This window comes from Sander lucioperca, chromosome 11, assembly GCF_008315115.2.
Source record: "Sander lucioperca isolate FBNREF2018 chromosome 11, SLUC_FBN_1.2, whole genome shotgun sequence".
Lineage (NCBI taxonomy): Eukaryota > Metazoa > Chordata > Actinopteri > Perciformes > Percidae > Sander > Sander lucioperca.
In genome coordinates this window covers 25187019-25201897 of record NC_050183.1, presented here as the reverse complement: position 1 = coordinate 25201897, position 14879 = coordinate 25187019, and the positions used below count along the sequence as shown (strand labels likewise).

General features: G+C 41.6%; 1 protein-coding gene across 6 annotated transcripts in view; it reads left to right on the top strand.

The window, feature by feature from the left end:
• nhsa (Nance-Horan syndrome a (congenital cataracts and dental anomalies)) overlaps nt 1-14879 on the top strand; it is a 60197-nt gene that overhangs the window by 23606 nt on the left and 21712 nt on the right. The window contains exon 1 of one of the 6 annotated variants that reach the window (XM_031311637.2): nt 8333-8455. The exons of the other annotated variants lie outside the window; for them this stretch is intronic. The gene's annotated coding sequence lies outside the window, so the exon portion shown is untranslated. Of the gene's footprint in view, nt 1-8332; nt 8456-14879 lie in introns of those variants that run through there. 6 annotated transcript variants of the gene reach the window in all.

Below are 14879 nucleotides of genomic sequence, written 5' to 3'. Positions count from 1 at the left end.
GGAATGTGTGGAGCTGCAGTTTCGGTTTTGCTGGTTTAAATATAATCAATGTGGTCCTGTTAAAACAACCAATCTAGTATTTTTGGGTTTCCCTCTCCGTAAAATGGGCTTTTAAGTGCAGGAAACCTAATCTTAGTCCAATAATCTGTTGTAGGCGATCAATCAGCTGATAATGAACTGCCAGCTTGTTGTTGATAACCTGCTGACATTTCACAGTGAGATCAGAAGAAGAGCTGAGTGTTGTTTCGATGTTTAAACGCCGGTGCGCATCTGGAGCTGATGTCATGTGAGTTTTACCCCGGCTTTTGGTTACATAATGTGAGCATGTCAGGCAGGGCAGGGCCTGCGATGACTTCATAGTCTCTTGGCAGAGCGTGTCCACTTCTGAGGTATTTTCTGGGAAGTTATATATGTGTATTTGAAACATGAGAGCTGCTGAGAATGGCTAGCATGAGCTCGTTAAGAAAATATGTCCTAATTGATGGACATAACCCTAATCCGTTTCTTTAGTAACCTCCTAGTGTTGAAGATGTCACGTAATCTTTTACAACCTAGAAATAGAGCGAGGAGGTGCAGTCCCTAAAAGCAGAGCAGAATTTACTTTAGCCTGAGGGGAATTCAAATGTGGGAACTTTTCCATGTGAAGCTCCAAAGTTCAAATTGAAGTGATCAAATGCTGGCCATGGTAATGTTCTGCCCTTTTCAGAGGCAGCCAAATAGGATTTTTATCAGGTAAAGTATGTTACATCCAGGGCTCAAAATGAACTTTTTCATCCACCAGCCTAATGAATTTTTATCAGGCACTCAATACATTCCCATTGTTTTTTGGCTGGTGAGTGAAGGAAATCTACCAGCCACTTGCTTATTTTACCAGCACTTGGCTGGTGGATGGTGCTAATTTTGAACCCTGGTTATATCAGATGGGATCAGTGTATAGTCTGGTTCACCAACAGCTGTAATGTTTTTCATGTACTATATTGGGCGATCATCTGGCCTCGATGTCGACTTAAATGCCACTCTGTACTCTGATTTGGAGATGGAGCCTCCATCTTGCATGTTTAATAAACCCACTTGCTAAACTGCCTGCATGTTTTTTTTAAAATTTGTTTTTACTACTCTATATTAATAATATCACTTCCTCAGCACAGAACTAGACAATATTTTACCACACAGAAGGACTTTAAACTGCCATTTTACAAACCTGGAGATGAATAGTTGATCCGTGATAACAGCCTATTCAGTACTGACAGCACTAATGAGGTTTCATTTCCATATGATATTCTTCAGTATGTGAACACACAATCGCACCCAGACACATAAACACACACGCTAAAAATCCTGCAGGTATTATTCTGCAAAACCGGAGCACACTTTGGCAATAATTCCTGGATCTCAATTCCCATCATGCTACTGCACAAACCATATACATACCATTTCTGTAATATGAAAAAATAGTGGATTGTATCATCTGTCTGTGTGCATAAACAACTGGCCACAGCTTTCCTTCCCTCCCATCAATCCATAATGACCTATTTTCATGGATCTTGTTCACTGCTTTGTGTAGCTCTATCACCCAAATACAACTCAACAGAGGTACTACACCATGAAGCAGCTTATACTTTAGTGAGGGAAATATTAAAGGATGTTTTCCGACCTTTAACAACTGTTTTCCTATGTGGTTGTCGCCAGACCTTAAACAGCTCTAATCTGTCATTCTTCATTGACATGTGGATTTGTTTTAAAAGAACATAGTGCAACAGTACACACTGATTGTGAAATTGTGTTCCTGGCTGCAGCACTGTCCCAATGTTTTCTCTGTTCCGCTACAACTGGAATAGTCTGTGATCAAAGGGATCAATGGGCAGAGGTCAGATCTTTGTTTCCCTCGCCGGACATGGACCAGTGTGGATAAAACAAAAAACATCAGGGAAAAATCTTGCATCAACACAGTCCCAGTTGAACCCGGACCCACTTGAAGGGTAAACGTTGCTCATCCCTGCCCCAGAGACAGAAACCATTTGCTGCTTTGCGGTCTCTGGTGTTGTTTATAAAACTGCCCGTCTCTGAAGGCTTTCAGAGCTGAACATCTTGAACGATGTCAAAAGTAGGAATAGCTCAGTATTGTGACATGGCTTCTAGCAGCCTTGTGGCCTCCTTTTCAGTCATGTTTGCCCTTTGGCTGGGCTCGTACTCCAGAAACCTGCGGTCAGACTGCCACTGAGTGGCGCAGGCTCTGCCCAGTCGGAAAGGAATTCATTATAACGAATGTGTGTTTTACGAGAACTCAGCTGTTTGTCAACTAAATACGGTATGGTCGAGAGATGTAAATTTATAGTGGCCTAAGTGATGGTTTACACGCCTGGGTTGATGTGCGAACGGTACACAAAGCCACCACACATTCAGCCACCAAAAGTCAGACGTCAGACTTTCTTTGAGCACAAAGATAATGCGGAGCAGAGCTTAAGAAGTTGGAGAAAGTAATGAAGAAATTCCACTCTCCCTGCTGATCCCTCCAGTTCTCTGCCTTTTGTAGATGCCCTCCTCCTTTCAGTGGCCCCCTGTGCCTAGTTTATCCTAATGCCCGTGTTATGGGAAGGGACAGGCAGGTCTCCTGGGAACGTCCTCCAAGCCTCGGCTCATGTGAAGGCGTGCTCTGAGTGGACCGGAGGGTTTTCTATATAAGGTTAAGATCATAGAGTAAGAGAGGGAGCAACTGATCGGCAGATAAAAGAAAAATGAAACATAAAGACGAGTCCTGATGCCCACCTTTGATGTGCACATCCACAGATCCTCTCCTGCCCGCTGCCTTTTCTGTGCGTGAAGGATCATCCTCTGCTGACCTCCGGAGAGGAATCATTATAAAACCCTTTCTCACTAAAGGCAGCTTCCATTTTTTTAATAAAAACCCCTCTTATACACAGCTACAGACACCCGAGCACTCAAACATACACACATATAATTCACACACACACACACACACACACACACACACACACACACACACACACACACAAAGAAACCCAAGCCATCTCTCTTTATTGGTCCCTTTGAAATCTGGCTGTCCAATGAGATGTGGCTGAATGAGTCCACTCTCAGCTAACAACAGTCATCTCCATGGTGATGTGTTCACTTGTTAAGGCAAACTGTCTTTTTCTTTCCTTTTGACTTCCGATTAGTCACACTACAATGCTATGGTGTGTAGTCATTAATTAACAAACTTGCTTATTTCCAGGTTTCTCTCTCTAGCTGGATAGTTAGCTTTAAATGACCGTCTGGCTTTAAAGCTGCTATAATCAATATTTTTATATTAACAATTGATCACATGACCATGTGTATGTAAAATGTGACGAACCCACAAAAGATTTCTACGCAACTTCTCACTCACACCGCTCTCATCAGCGTAATTGCCAGACGCAGTCTGCAGCTGCCCAGCACTAAACGGCACACAGACAACGTTAGCGACTAGCTGGTGAACAGGAAGGAGCATTTAGTCATTTAGTACAAGTATTTTCCCCAGGAGTTACTGGAGATCAAAACAGAGCTAAAAGGAGAATCAGTATTGGACTTATATTAGTGGGTGTGGCCACAAACATAACTTCGAATGCTAATGTTGCTCAGTGTCTGCTAAATGTATAAATAGGCAACAGTTTGCTAACATGTTAGCTATGATGATAATATGTCAGCGTTTTGTTTACAGGTTGTTCTTTTGCTGTTAAGTTAAATCAGCTAATGGCTTTACTTGAACATCACCTAAACACCAATCATGGTGTTAATTTGAGGGTAATGGGGCGTAACGAGGACGGATAGAGTCTGTAAGTGGGTGAAAGGACGTTCCACTGCAACTGAAGGATTTAGAATTTGATGCTTCCTGTCATTGAGCTTGTTTGGCCTACACTGTGATCAGTACATGGTGAAAGAAATGTCCTTCCTAATACGTGAGGCAGGCGTGTCCATCAAACATACATTTGATTAGATGGATCTCAGCTTGTCAGAACCGCAGAGAAAGGCACATAAACATCTAACTCCAAAGGAAACCCGACCTCTATGGGAATAAACACCTCTGGAAACGCGATATGCTCTCTCTATAAAGTACAATGCAGCTGCTCAGATAAGGTTCACTACTTCGGGAGGACTTGAATCTAAGGCTTCCGGGTGACCTGTGATATTTAGGCGGGTAAGGCAGAAATGCCAGGGGCCATGTTGAAAAGAAACCCAGTTGTTTGTGTGGAGATTCAGTTTCCCTGTATGACAGAGGAGACTGACTGTGTCACTCTCACACACCGTAGGCCTTAATAGATCCAAAGTCGCTGCCTCAGCAGCTTGGTGGAAATGCCTATGGCTGAAACATGTAATTGCAGTAGAGTGTTGGGTGCGTAGTAACGGGAGCTTCCCGTCTGATATGATTTGCAGATTTGATGACAGTCGAATGTGTAGCATGTATGGCTTCTGATACATATGAGAAGTATTTTCCACAGCATGGAGCTGGGAGGTGGCCCATCACATGTTCCTCGAGGGTGGACATGTATATATCATTCACCTTTTCATTTGAGTGTAACCTTACCATCAGCCATTAATCAATGTGACCCAAGTGGTATCCATGTTATTGAAAAACATACAATAGTTTCAGTTCTTTCTGATTATAACTCTCTTAATATTTGGCAGAGTGTGCATCATTAAGCTTGGCCAAATACGTGTATGTTGTTTATGTTTAAAGGACAGAAGTCTGGTGGTATTCAAATATTTCTCCTATTGTCAATGAATCCCATGAAAACCAAAACCAAGAAGAAATTGATTCTACTAACAAGTACTGTCTGTGTATTCAAAGTCTGATATATTATCTTATTCCTCTGTATCGTATTATTAAAATGAATAACTTAAAAACTATTAAAATCACACCAATGAGCCACACTGCTGCACCAGGATGACATGCTCCTCCATTAACAGCCTGGGCACTGTAGTTTATTTTGAGTCAGTCCCACATACACTATCCTGCTGCCGTAAATACTAACTACCCTAAATGTGTATTAATCCACCACTCAAAATAATGCCAATGCATTGTTGCCCTTTTATGGGATTTGTTGACATAAAATGTTTCTGCCAGGTTTATTGTTTAACAGTAGAGTTTTCATGACAGTCTAGACCACACTCTATAATTTACAAAGACCCAAACATTTCCCCCAAGAGCAAGAAAATCGGTCTTCAAAATACCCAACTAGAAGGCTTACAGTTGATCATTTTCAGATACGTTTCTTAAAAACAGCATGCATGGACGCAAAAAAAGCAGGCCCCTAAAACAAAAGTTGATAATGAAGTATTTGAGGCCATATACAGCACAGTATCTAACATTCTTGAGCTGAGGCAACAATCGGTGTGCGTATTTTATTCTCTATGTGTGTGTTTGCCTGTCTGTTTCTGTGTCATATTTGTGTTATGTGTTATCAGTGGTGCTGGTGTGCTCAATGCAGAAGGTCAGGTTGAGGCTCACCTCACACACACACACACACACACACACACACACTCATCCCTCTGTCAGATACACCCTCCCAAACCACACCACTATATGCTGCAAGAGCTGTTTGTTCAGCTGGAGAGGAGCTCCTTTTCTTTCAGTGGAGGAGTAGAGAAGTTAAATTCCGAAGTTTTAACAGAAATCTCTCCGGGGTCTGGGGCACCAATGGCAACAACGCACAGCAAACAGATGTTGTATTTTTCAGCCCTGATTTGCTATATAGAGTTGGGACCTCGGGAGCGATGCAGAGCAGATTTAAGGGCTTGCGTGTTTTTATTACTTGGCTGAAGCTCCCACAGGTGCTTTGGGGGAATGAGCCCAACTTGCTTGTTATTATTATGGCCCTACTCTTCCTGAAAAGGAGCCTGTTTTTATTTTTTGGTCAAACTATGACCCTGCGTAAAATTACAGGAAATATACCGAAGGGTTTCCACTGTGAGCCCTGAGAGACTCCAGAATCAGTGATAACAGCTCAGCCTCACTCAGGGTCATTTAGTATCTTTACTACGCACTCCTCTTCACAGCTTGCTTTAAGTTTGAATTTCTGTGTCCTTGCTGGAAAATGTAATTGTGTAGCTCAGCATTCATGCTGACCTCGCAGAGCTGTGAGTAGATCTGAAGTAGATATGAGCTGTGTTTGTTCTCAGTCTGATTTTAGGATTTGTAAAGGCGGTTTTAGCCTCGGTCTGACTTGTCCTGTGGTCTGCTTCTGACTGCAATCTGCTGAGAAAAGCCATCTGGTGGAATTTGGACACCATTAGAAACAGCTTGACTGGATGAAGATAACTGTTCCCTTTACCATCTTTGCTGTGCGCCAGTGGTCTCATGCATGCAGCCACCCAAACTGACTGAAGAGCACACACCCAAAACTCTGAACAGGGAAGGAAAATGGTCTTGAATCCACATCTTATATCGTAAATAAAGACACAACCGTTTACTCTTTGTCGAGTTAATTTATGGTTATGTCAGGTTTTTAAAGATTGGTTAAAACATGGTGGTAGTTCTAGCAGCAAAAAAAATCTTTGTAAAGTGTTTAGTGTAGTAAATTACAACTTCAGAGTCATTTGCCATTGGCATGAGGGCCGATGATTGATGTGTGTGTACATAGGATGTATTTAATTTTCTCTGGTGATGTTGTCAGGTTTTATAAAGTGCTTTTAAATTATGTTTGCCTGTTTCTTCATGTTTGCTTTGGTAAGCGGTCTGTTTTCTTATGTCACTCAAATTGACTTTTACACTGATCTGTAGGTATTTTCATTTACATCAATCTTTCAGACCCAGTTAAAACACTGCTGATTCAGAAAATGTCACGATTCGATTTGTTATCGATTTTCAGGCTCAAGATTCGATAACGATTTTCGATTTAAAAGAACGATTCTCGATTAAAAAAAAAAAGAAAAAGAAAAAAACGAATCACAGTATGTAAATGTAGTTATTTTTCCCATGTGATTGCAGTAGACATATAATTTAAAAAAAAAAAAAAATTTCTTTAATTTTTTTATTTTTTTTAATTAAAAAAATATGAATTGATTTTTGGAATTCTATGAATCGATTTTGAATCAGTAGAGCTTGAATCACGATTCGAATGTGAATCGATTTTTTTTTGCATACCAACAAAAATGAGAATCAACAGTCGTCAGCAGGAATGATACGCCTGTATTTGTCTACCGCTGTCTGAAATGAAGGAGCTATCGTTTCAAAAATTACCAAGAATTTGAGTCATCTGTCACTGTTATCATTGTATTTGGCATATGTGCCGTTTGAGAATACATGACAGCTGTAGCTTTCTTCTTATTCGCTCTTAAATCAGTCTCCTCAAATAAAAAGTACTTGATTCAGCACTTGTATTGACCTTTCTGATCAGTAAAGTACTTGTCTTTAAGCATTCAGTGCACTTTGAGATATTTGGTGGGACTCTATAGTTGTTTTTTTAGTCTTGTATTTGCTGGAGATGTCCTTCTGTGTCAGACAAAGAGAGCGGAGATTGGTCTACATTCCCGTGGGCTTAGACTTGCGTAAAACTGTCACCACATACCCAACCGAGTGTGTCGTGGATGCCATGCCGTTGGCTGCACCCACTAATTTTGCATCATGACATAACATCAGGACCCATCATTACCAAAAGGCTGCTACTGCAATTTAGTGGTGGGTAAAGTTGGGCATAAAGTCTGGACATAAGAGGGCAAAGAGACATGAGGAAAAGACAGGAAACAGCGTAAGGGTTGATTTTAGAGAAAAGAGGAAAAAAAAGCCATGTCAGAATAGCAAATCTAGAGGTCATAGCTGCTCTTTAGCTACAGCTTCATAGCCACAAAGAATATTTGCTCTTTCAGTGGGACAGCGCCTGTCCCCCGTAGCGTAATAACCAGTGGTTATGATGATTTCAATGTTTATTGGCATCCAGTACTCAGGTCGGCCATTCATGAAGCACTTACATTAGAGAGCCCTCCAGGGGCAGAGGGCTATTCAGGAGTCAAGCCTACTTTCTTTCCCTAGCCTTTGCCCAGGACCATGTCTGAATGCGGCATAGAGCCGCATTCAGAGCGAGCTGCCGACACGTGAGCTGTGTCCCGTCAGAGGCCTGAGTCTTTTGTCTGTAAAGTCGTGTCAATGAGAAACACTCCGGGGAACACGCATGCAGAGATTAGACTGAGGTGAAGATGTTTGGTTCCTGTTGGAGACAGTCTCACAACAACATATGGTGGATGATAAGATTTTCTCTGAGGAGCAGTAAAGCAAAATTGTTCCTAATGTAATGAAAAACAACCCTCCTACTTTCCAGCTAGTGTACTCTCTAGAGATTCATGTGAGCATAAAAAAACATAGTAATAAATTATAACAAGATGTTTTTCTGATATCCTGCCGCAATCAACTAATAATGTGTTTGCTTTCTTTCTTTTTCATGTCCCCCCTGACTCCCTGCTGATTTCTGCTGATGATCAATAGGTAAGTACCAATTAGATGTATATTTGCAGTACATCTGGAACCAATCCATGGCTGTAAAAGTAAAAAAAAATGCATTTCTTTTATTTTTGTACATTTGGTTAGTTTTCTCAGTGTTGTTAAGACACACATCTGCAGGGGACTCATGGGTCACTGCTGGGCTGTACTTGAGTTTTCTTTCCACAGCTGAAGTATGATGAACTGTGAAAGTGAACACGTCTCCATGCATATGTGCCCATTTCCATGGTTTAAAATGATACAGACAATGGCGTCCTTTTTGTCATTAGCTGGCGTGAGTTGCTATGTGGCATCCGCACGGTGCTAACAGCCCAGCTGTGATTCGCTTGGCTTATACACTCCAGCTTATTGATACTTTCTACGCTGCTGTGCTAACGAGTAAACACACACACCTCCCTGTTTCGGGCTCATTCAGTGGACTGACTCGTTCACATGCACACACTGGCAGTGACACAGCAGGTCACCACTTTAGCAGAATCATCTCCAACAGTGTATGATTGAATATTTGTATTACAGCTTTGTGCTGACTCAGAGAGGCTAACAATAGAAAGGTACGTGTGGTACACTCCTGGTGTGTCCTGGAAGAAAGAGCAGCAGCTGTTTCCTGGTTTGTTCCTGTCCCCATGGTGACATATATGTATAGTCTTCCCACACCAATTGAATGTCATTTTCTCTTGGTGGTATTTTCTCCTCTCATTTGGGTGTGGTGGTGGAAACTACCAGGAACTGGTTTGGTTTGATCCTTTCCATTGTTTCCACTCAAACGGGCTGCTGGGTTCGCTCCCTGCATATCCATCCTTCCTGCCAGCTTTTGGTTTGTGTTGAAGCAGCCAGGCCTTCAGTTTATTCTCTCTCTGAGCCGAATCCCATCAGGCGGAGATGTGTGAGGGAGGGCCAAAGCTCAGCTCAGCTCGGCCCTGCCAGCTCAGCCTAATGCCACTCCCTCCTAACAACTTTCCCACAGACAAACACAGGTCACCGGCCTGCGAATCTGACCTCAGTCCGACCGTGTTTGTCAGTTTCCATTGCAATCGTCCGGCGCAAATTCTGCCCTCGTTGTCTCTTTCCAAAACCACACCTTCCCCCGTGTCTGCTTTCTTGGTTTCCTTTTTCCCCTCGTTGAGTTTCTCTCCCTTCACAGTCTCTGTTCTGCTTATTGTGCTCCATGTGAGCGCTGAGTGATGCCAGTAAACTGCTGAAACCAGAGTCTGAGGCTCACACAGCCCAGTGTTTACACAGGAAACTGTGGGGAGAAAACCTTCTGCGATTAAGCTGCTCAGACACTTATATAACAGTCTGCATATTCTTGTGTACCTTGAGCCAGGTTACGGAGCCATTGTCCAAATGTGTGAGGTTCCTCCTCACTGTGCACATACACCTGCATACCCGCATTTACACACATGTACACATGTATGTGCACGGGTAGGTTGATTGGTTCTCTGTTTCCACAACCTCTGTGGCTCCGTTTGTGACCCGAGACTGGAGTGCCATACAGACTTCTGCCCTGTGACCCCTCAGCCTGTCACACACTGAATTACAAGTTGATGAATGAGCAGCTGCACAAAACACTGGACATGCTTCTGTGGTTGAGTTGGTTGTGTGTAAGAGCAAGGCTGTGGTCCCCAAACTGAAGCATGTTTACTGCATACATCAGGTCCCTCAGTCAGACAGCAATGCTTTCAATGACCTTTTATTGATGTCTTTTTGATTTTAGGATCTGTAAAGGCAGTTCTACCCTCAGTCTGCCTTGCCCTGTGGTCTGCTTCTGACCTTCTTCTGTTTTTATCGGTAAATTGCAGCCGGGCCGAGCTTTACCGCCACCTATTGTTGTCTGACAATATATATATATATATATATATATATATATATATTTTACTATCTGACTACATCACAGTGGTCCTTATTGGAAAAAAAGACACATGTATAAATTACATTTGTATAGTTTGGTTTTTGCCGTTTCAAACGCAACCGCTGCAGCTTGCTCACCCGCCTTATTCACAAGTTTGAAAATGGTGGTCCCTTAGCTTCCGTTCCGTAGAAAAGATGACGACTGCTGAGGGCGAGTAGTGTCCAGCGTTCCACACTTAACGCTTTGGCCACTTTGAGTGCAGCATCTGGGTACTCACAATAACAATAGTGTAAGTAAAGGAGTGTGCGATTTGAGACACAGCATTTGTCTTCTTGTGTGTGAATCACGTCTGTTTTCTTTGGATCTTTTGTAACAAGGTTCTGTAAAAACAAACTTACTCACATTGACATACTTCTTTTTATTACAAGTGATTTTTATCTCTAACGAATGAGTGTTCCTTACCTTTCCCATTGTATTCTTAAATTTGGGGTGGCACAGTGGTGTAGGCTTTCACAGCTAGAAGGTGGTGGTTTCAAACTGCTCTGGTTTTCTCTCACAGTTCATTTGGCGTCTATTTGGACACTATGGTTGCCAAACATTTGTCAACCCTGTGGTAGACTTGTGATTTGTGCAGGTTGAACCTTGCCTCTTGCCCAGTGTAAGCTGGAATAGGCTCCAGCTTTATACCTGCTTATCCTGAATTTATATGTCAACAAAAACGCATAAATGAAAACATCTCAACATGTCTTAATGTTGCAGTGTCATGCACATGGTATTGTTTTGAAATGACGTAACGTCTACAGTATAGAGGCAGCAAGATGCACACTTTATTTATTATTACAGGTGGCATGCAGGAACAAAACGCGGAGTGAAGTGGGTTGTTTTGGCAGAGAAACAGGCTGATGAAAGATGTATCTCCATTGCTATTCTTTTCTTGTTTTTCTTGGCTTTGTACGCATGGAAAGGTAAATTCACTCCTGGGCCGCTCATCCTATCTGGCCACAGAGAAAACACTTTTGTTTCACCTTTTTAAAAGCAGCCATATTCCCGTAAGCACTCGGGTTCATGTTGACAGAGCTGACCGTGCAGATGCTGCTCACATTACTCTTTCCCTTGTTCTGACTTAAAGCTTTTTCATTCTTCTCCACCTTGTGGTTAACACTCCCCTTACTTCCAGTAAAGCCAGGAACTCTTCTCTTCTATTTTTTTACTCCTACCAAGAGTTTCTTTCTTCTTTCTTGAGGTGCCTGCGAGACGGGAGCGCCGACTGAACAAAAGCAGGGGGTCAAAGGGCGCACATTTTCATTTGTGAGACTAATAGGCCAGGTGTACCTGGAGGGTACGGAAACCCAGAGAGCTTTTTGAGCAGGGACCAGCCCAGACACACCCCTTCCTCCTCTGCTGAGGCTGGGCGTGATGTGTGTGAGTACTTCAAAGGTCTAGCGAAAGCAGGGACCCGGGCCGAGCTCAGCGGGAGAGCCATTACAGCCCAATAGGAGTCAGCTGTGACCTCAAAGACCGTTAAATGATGTGATATGAGAGGGTGTGCTGCAGCCAGAGGCCTCCACAGCGAATCAGGAGGACAAAGCTGTAAAATGAACTCCGTGCTGATTTAAGGGGTAAAGGAATTTTAAGTGTACTTCGGAGGATAGGCCATTTCTTTTTCTTTTTTTCTTTTTACAGTTATTTGTTCTGTTTTTCCTATATGTTCTGCATTAACAGCCCTAAAGAACTGCCCTCGCTAATGTCAGGAAGGACTTTCAAGTCCATAGTAGGGCTGCACGGTATGAGGAAAATATGCGATAACATTGTTGAATATAGTGATAACAATATTACTTGCGATAAATACAGATATTAAAACGTACTCAGTTCTGCCTCTCTGCTGCTTTCAGTATTCTTCTAAAATACAACACATTGCTTGTTGAATTTAAAACAAATAAAAGGAAATCATTTCTGGAACAAATTGAACATTAAATTGAACACTAAAGGCACCACTAAAAAAAGAATGGCAGATACATTTTAATGTGCAGTTTTCTACTGATATTTCATCTATCGCGATATGTCGCAGCCTTTCGCAATGTGTATATTGGGCCAGTTGATAAAAAAACGATTTATTGTGCAGCCCTAGTATATTTCTAAAAGCAGTATTTGTAAAAAAAAAACACATTGTTTTTGTTTTAACTCATTATCAACAGACAGCTATTATTGCTAAAAATCAATGTTAGAAGCGAGAGGATGGGTTGTTTTTATGCTTAAGCTTAGCATTCACCAAGAGGAAGCCAAGTGGTGTGAATGAGTGGCCAATAAGCTGGTGATTTCCTTGAGTGTTTGCTGATGTGGGCTGACCTCCCAGTCTGTGTGCGGACCTAATAATGAGGTGTCTAGGGGGCAATAGGTAAAAGGTTGCTGAATGCGGGCCCTGACCCCCGCTGACCCTGCTGAGTGTGCACGTAAAGGACGGAAAAATGAATCTCTCTTAGCTTGGAGTTGCTCTCATTCACAGTTTTTGTCACACTGTGGCTTTCCTTTTCACTACTCAGTGCTGGTAAACAAGAGGTCAGGTTGCGTTGAGTGGACAGGGCAAAAAATATCTGCAGCACAAGCAGAGAGTTTATTCAGAAGTAAAGTAGGTATGAATGCCATTTTTATCTTTCCAAGATTTAAATTAGGGCCAATCTGCTTACAGTGAATTCCAGATGATTTAGTCAATGTTTTCACTCGTTTAAAATTCAAATCAAGATTTCATTTTAATAAACTGGGAATTACAGGACTGGGAAGTACAGTTACTCCCACCATTCCTGTTTGAGCTGTCCAGCATGACTTGATTAATGATTAATTACATTGCATAACTTCAACTAAGAACCCAATTCTCCCTGAATGCAGGGAGGCTGATCCTGCCTGCCGCAGGTCTTTAACAACACCCTGCTGTGAGAGCTCAAACCATTAATCAATTAGTTGATCGACAGAAAATTGATCAGCAACTATATTGATAACCGATGAATCGTTTCAAGCCAAAATGCCAAATAATTTCTGTTTAACAGAAGCCCTTTTCATATTTCTTTGACATTTTGCACATTGAATGATTGATTGATTGAATGATTGATCTATTGATCGATCGATCGATTGATTAAGAATATAATCAGCACATTTATCAATAATATAGGTAATAATTAGTTGCAGCTCTAATTGGTGGTGTAACCTCAAACAGTTCTCGGTATAAAAGTATTATTACAGTGAAAGTTAACTTTCAGAACTGTAGTTAGGTTTTTTTTAATTTTATTGAGGCATTTCTGCCTTTATTGGATAGGAAAGCAGAGAGAGATGAAAGGGGGAATACATGCAGGAAGAGCGTCACAGGTCGGATTCGAACCCTGGACCTTCTGCGTCGAGGAATAAACCTCTGCATAAGTGCGCCCCCTCTACCAACTGAGCTAAGCGGCCACACAGAACTGTAGTTAGCTTTGCTAACTCTAGCTCAGGGTTTTTTATTACCCACACCCAACTGACTCGTTATGAGAGCCAATCCACACCACCGGGCTCGCAGTCGACCTGCCCATTACTAGTCTATACACAAAATGTTGCAAATATATTTCTTGTAAAAACTGTCTTTGTGCAAGTGCTAAAGGTCGCTGTAAACACTGTGCTGTCCGGTCAACCATGAAAAAAACACTTATGTTGTCCCTATCTCAATGTTTCAGTCACTTTTTTCAAAGTTTTGTATTTTACATTTTAGTGTTTTTTTTCCCATTGTTTTGGTCACTTTTTTCAACATTTTAATCGCTTTTTCTGACGTTTTTTCCGCTTTTCCCCAATGTTTTTGTCATCTTTTCAATGTTTTGGGTGCTTATTTTTGACATTTTTGATGCAATATACCGTTGCAATACAGTTTTTTTCATAGTTTTTTTGTTGTTGCTTATAGTTTTGTCGGGGTTTTTTTAAAAATATTTTTATATTTTCGGCGCTTTATCGACGTCCCATATTTTCTGATATAAAAAAACTTTGAAAACGGGTCAAATTTGACCCGAGGACAACATGCATTGAGGATGATTGCGAGCCGTAAAAAACAAACAAACAATGAGCTGAAAGATGTGGGTTCATCACTACAAATGACCCCTTTTACATAATAAGTAGTTATTTGATGATTAGTACAGCAGCTTTAAATATGCTGTGGATCCGGTGCCAGTAGATTTATGTTCTTAAGCCGTTACTATCAAAATCTGATTTCACTTTTTGTTCCTCCAGATCAGCCTTTTTTCCCAGTCCTTATATTATTATATATATTATATTATTATATGTACAAACGCTTGTTCTTTGCTCAGAAACACAGCCAACTTGAATGCTTATCTCACATAAATATGTTATGACTCTCTAACAAAATTCCCTCCTCATTACCGTGCTGTAAAACACACCGCACAATCTTATGAACATTCCATGTGTGGTTAGATCTTTACAAAGGAAATGTTTCCGAGCATGTCGGACATTCTAACCATCACTTAACACATCCTTCGTCTTCCCTTAACCTCCAGCATCTGCACGCTCTCTTGTCAGAGTGAGAGATCG